Raw genomic sequence first — 6,000 nt, 5'->3', positions numbered from 1 at the left:
CAATAAGGTTTTGCCGGTCTTTTATCGTGATTTCGCACCCGTAATACATTGCTGTGACGACACGATCCATCAAAAAACATGCAAAAAATCCATAGACGCTCGGCTTCACTGGACTTTCAATGGCACTACAGAGTGGGCTCAGAGACATTCTCTGGTGGGCTGATCTCAGTGCAGAAAAGCTAGCTCTTTATTGGACAAGCGCCACAAAATCGTCATTTCCAGGGAAGCCCGGCGTCTCTGGGAGTGAATGGGACAGTGGGATGGCCTGGACGCCGAGCTTCTGTATGATGATTGGAGGAACCGTCATAGAGGCCGGACTCTTTATGATTGACAGCCTATGTCGCGATCTGACAGGAAGTGGTTCAAGTTCAAGGCAGGGATGCGTTAACGTTAGTGTTGGCAGGTGAAGTCGAGAGATAAGGCAAGTTGCAGCTCAAATTCTCATAATTTGGGAGCAATACAGTTTCTATTTGTCTTTGTAAATAGCATACTGTAAATAAAACCATAATGTGGAGTTACAGAGTTTGTGACTTGCTTTTTTTGCAGTTGTGTATTTAGGCTAAGTTAGGTAGCAGCTAGCGCGCTATATAACGGTGTAGGCTACATTATGCCATGTCTGCCATGCCTACTGTTTGGGATAATTTTTGCCTTCAAAGAACAATATAGCACCTTAATAATATTAATTTAATAATTTACAATTTTTATCAGAGCTTCCCCTGTCCCAAAGAGCAGCAATCGCCACTGGTTCCTAGTATCCCTCGAGTCAGGCTCTAATGACAGAAAATCCATGCAAACGAGCTCCAAAGGTCCACTAACCTTTATGTTCACCAATTCAGCTGCTTTCTGTGCCCTGGTCTTTCGCCTCAAGCACCTTTCACACGCTCTACATTTAGACTCAATGTACCGCATCATTTTAGGCCAATAAAACCTAGCTCTAGCCAACTCTATAGTTCTCTCCATGCCCATATGACCCACTTCATCATGAACACCATGAAAAGCCCGTCCTCTCTGGCTCTGAGGTATGACAAGCTGGTAGAACACCTCACCTTGGATATTAAGAACTTTACGATACAGAACACCATCTAGTAAACATAACTTGGACCTTTCACACCTCACCCTGTTCTTTTGACCTATCCACATCTTGAACATCATTGGCCAGAATATCCATGATACGACACAGACTCTGATCCTCCCTTTGCAAACGCCACCAGTCCTCGACAGACAACCCAGGGAGGTCTGGCTGGCCTGGCCATGGCACAGGAAATTCCAACTCCTGAGGAATGGCACTGTCATTGCAGAGGAGGGTCTCTACCGCTGGGACAACATTATCTACCAACAAATCATCTTCACCTTCTTCCCCCTCAGACACAGCAAGGACCTGAACACCGTAGCGCAAACACAAAGCACTCATGGCATGGCCACTAAGGAACTGAAATTCTTCTGGAGCTAAAGTAATGCGTTCCAGCAGCTGGGCTATTTTTCTATCCTGCTCCTGAGACTCATCATCTGGATAGCCAGAGTGGGGATGATGAGAGAGACCATCAGCATCAGTGTTGCGCAAACCAGACTTATAATGAATATCAAAATTATAAAGGGACAGAGAAGCGAGCCATCTATGACTTGTGGCATCCAATTTTGCACTAGTTAATACATACATTAGGGGGTTATTAGCAGTCAAAACTTTAAATTTTGCACCGTAAATGTAATCATGAAATTTATCCGTTATAGCCCATTGAAGTGCAAGAAATTCCAATTTATGAGCTGGGTAATTCTGCTCGCTCTTGGAAAGCCCACAACTACTCGTGTCTGACCCTCTTGCACCTGATATAATACTGCACCCAAACCTGTTGTGCTGGCATCAGTGTGGAGCACATAAGGAAGCTGCCAGTTAGCAAAACCTAGTATTGGGGCTGACGTGAGTTTATCAATGATGACCTCAAAAGCATCCTGGCACTTATCAGTCCACCTGTCACCCAACAGTGGTGACCTGGAACGGTTACTACTGTATGTTTAGAATGCTTATGCCTGGTGGAAAATTCCCCCTTCAACAAATCATTCAAAGGTTTAACCACACGTGAATAATTATAGACAATCAGAAGGCTCCACATCTAGCTGATAATAACCACTCTTCAAATCGAGGACACTAAACCACTTTGACCCAGACAGCAATGCAAATGTCTCTTCAATGCGCGGCAATGGATATGCATCTTAACTTGTCAGGCTGTTAAGTTTGCGATAATCAACCACCATCCTAAGGTCCCCATTCTTCTTTCTAACTAACACCACTGGAGAAGCATAAGGGCTAATTGACTCTTCTATTACACCAGCTGCCAATAAATCATGCAAGTGACTTCTTAGATCATTGAAATCTGCAGGTGAAACTCTCCTTGTTCTTTCCTTAAATGGAACATGAGGCTCTAACTCAATTCGATGTGCGACGCCTGGAATATTTCCAATATCAAGGTCATGCTTAGAAAATGCATTAGGAACTTCCTCAAATATTCTTTTTGTAATACGATCTTTGAATTCTGTATCTACAGGACTATCACCAAAGTCAAGTTCAAACGACTCAGGCTGGCTGTTAGTGTCATTTGAGGAAACTAGAAACGAATGAGCCTTGTGAGGGGAACCAGTGTGTGTAGGAGAAGAAATAGGGACTGCCCAGTCAATCAAATAACATTCAGCAATAACACACTTTGGAGGCAGGGTGATGTCATGCTGAGACATATTCTTAACTGTAACCTTCAAAGCATTAGAAGACCTGTCTTTCATCTGCATCAACTCATTATACACTACCAATCCACCTGGAGCAGAGACCCCCTCCACACCACTCAGGAGGACTGGAGAACTATCACAACTCTGTTTCATACGACACATGCCTTTACACACCTGCAGCTCACCAGGTCTGAGACACACAGACACTTTGCCACTAAAAGTTACACGCATAGCTTTACCTTCGGTGTCTGGCTTGAATTTCTGACAATACTCTGAATAAACCACAGCCCAACTGGAGTGGATCGACATGGTATTTAAGAACTGTGGTCCTCCTTTCTTTTTGCAATCTTGTACTAATTGACGCAAAATATTAGTCCCAACCAGTAGGGGAACTTCGAGATTGTATGGCTGGTCGGGGCTCGCTAACATCAAAGTGCTGAATCGACGGCCAGTCCCACAGGCATTCTGAGGAAACTGCACTTCCACCTCAATATAACCTAAGTATGGAACCTTTTGCCCTGCAGCCCATTCAATATGAAGCAGATTATGAAGAGGAAGTAGTTCTCTGTGTGAAAGCTGTGTAGAATAAAAAGATTGAGATACAATGCTCACTTGTGATCCTGTATCCATTAAACACTGACACTTAACTCCATCCAACCAAGCAACTCCATTACAAGACTCTCCTACTAAGCCATCTGGAATGTCAGAAAAGTATTCTCTCTTTGGATGTAACTGATTAACGCACTTATTAGACAAACTGGAACTTAAGTGAGTTTTGGCTCCTACTTGTTCCATAGCAGGAGCACCTATAAGTTTAAAGCCTCACCCGACTGTGAGGTCAACTGCTGCAGGCCCTGGTTAGCATGGTGCCGCTCACACAGTCTCGTTTGTACTAAAATAGCGTTTGTTGGGTTAGAACAAGCAGACAGGAGGTGTGATTCCTCACCACAGTTATAACAGAACCTCTTTAATTTAGTCTGTTTGGCAGCAGATACACTAGGAGAGTTAACTACGGCCCTCTGGCCCACAAATCCAGAACTCTGCCTAGGATTATCCCTCTTTGAAGGTTTGTTACCCGTAGAAGACACTTTCTGCAGCTCAGCCTCCAACTGCCTTATTTTAGCTTCTAGTTGTTCCTGCATGGGTACATTGAAGACACCAAAACTATGACCTTCAACCGGAACAGGCTCACTTGCTAGCTGTGTTTTTGTATGCACTCTAACTACACTATTACCCAGGTGCCTCTTTCTCCGTAACTCTTTTTGCTGCGTCTCACCCTCATAAGTTCTAATTTTAAACAGAAGGTCAGAGAACGGTGGTGGCGCATAGGCAGAGTCATCACTGTATTCTCTCAGTCGTAGAGCGGCTATCAACTGATCATCCCAACAACCCCGTAAGAACTGCTTTAACAACTGACAATCCGCATCCTGCCTCGCTACACCATTTCTTTCAGTGACTTCATGAAGCAAACTCTGGAGTCGGCGTAAATAGTCTGATGGCTTTTCCTCACTGTTTTGATGGGTCTCTATGAACTGTATATATAGTTCATCACCCTTGCTCACATCACCATAAGCATTGTCCAGCTCTCGAACATAAACAGAAGGAACTTCATTGTGACCGATCCTAAGTGCTACAGTTAATGCAGGCGGAAGTAAACTGTCTAATACAATCCGTCGTTGCTGCCCCTCAGTAATACTTGCATCATTAAGCAACCGAGTAACACGAAGATGCCATAACTGATAATCTACCTCATTAGGAGGTTTTGGATAATTCCCTGAAAAAGGACGCAACTCACGCGCTGTCGGAACCCGTGTGAGTGAATCACGTTTCACAATGTGTTCAACAATAACACGTTGAGCTTCAGCAGGCATGGGTATGGTTAGCAAGGAGTCAGCCCTAGCGGTGGCCTGAGCAGAGCTAGTTACATGTTCATCAGGACAATTGAAGTGTACAGCTAAATCAGGAGATCTAGGTTTAGCACCTGAAACAGGCGTAGACGTTGCGGGACCCATGTTACAAACCTCTTTAATTTGACCTATTGCACTCTGCCCTAACACTAAGGGATTGACACCATACGTGTTGGCCAATTCAGTAATCTGTTCCCTAAAACTGAGGGTCATATCACTGAGGGCATGAACAAGGGGCACTAGCTCCTCACCAGGTTGGCTCCCACTTACCGGTTCTGGTCTGTATTGGCCTATTTGAACCACCTTCCAGCGACAACCGCCTTCAGATGAATGCTCAGACTCCAGTAGCATTGGAGTGACGTCACAACTAAACTGACAAAGGATAGTATTAGAAACATTCTTAACCATGTTAATCTTTTCAACACTATCAAGAAATTGAAATGCTTTCCCCACTTCTTTAAGCGTAATGTTTGTTTTAACTCCTGTGAGTAGCACAGTACGCAGGTGGGTCATAACCATACTCTAAGCAGAGATCCATAGTATCAATGCTACTACGCTAATAAAAATTTTAAAAGAGATGAAAAGAGTAAAGAAAAATATATAGCAATGAGAAGGGAAAAGAACAGTGAAACCAAATATATTACTATAAGTCCTATGTACGGGCGCCAGTTTCTGTAACCCTTCCTGTGTAAGACTTAGATTTCACAGAGAGGGAGGAATTTACAAGGTCTTTCAAATTAATTGAATAATAAACAAATAAATTGGATAATATATCTGGTTTCAAGGTGTAAGAAAATATAGAATTTATTAAGAAGAGAGAGAGAGAGAGATGTATATAGGGTAATATTAAAATATAATTTATTCAGGTAGATAAAGAAAACACAGTAATGAATAGATTAATAAGAATAAATAAAATAACTTATAAATATGGCCATTAAAATAAATAAACAAATTATATAAAACAAAATATATACAGCTTATATAAACAACATGTGAGTAATACTAAATTAAATCAGTGTAGTGCTATGCGAAATGGAATTATTTGTCCACCTGACCAGCTGGAATTTCAACAGTAGCATTCTGCCACTGAGTAGATCCGTCTTTCTACAAAGTTCTGTTCTGGGCGTTCCTGTGTGTAGTTCGTTCTAGGACAGGCGGTTGAGAGGTAGGCGCTCGAGTCGCAGCCACAGACACAAACCGGCGATATCCAGGATAAGCGGTTGAGAGGTAGAAGACAACAACTGCAGTGAGTTGGGAGAGAGAAAGGAAGAACACATAGGCTACTACTGGCCAATCCTCTCCAATTGTTTAGAATTGGACTCTGGGCGTTTGGGAACAGCTGAGGGAGGAGGCTACTTGAAACTGCGAGTTTCGGTCG

The sequence above is a fragment of the Alosa pseudoharengus genome, unplaced genomic scaffold (genome assembly GCF_046254945.1).
Source record: "Alosa pseudoharengus isolate Yale_2024_CS ecotype anadromous, Long Island Sound unplaced genomic scaffold, YU_APseudo_1.1 YU_APseudo_1.1_scf_4, whole genome shotgun sequence".
In the NCBI taxonomy this organism is placed as follows: domain Eukaryota; kingdom Metazoa; phylum Chordata; class Actinopteri; order Clupeiformes; family Clupeidae; genus Alosa; species Alosa pseudoharengus.
Note: the sequence above shows the minus strand (reverse complement) of the source record.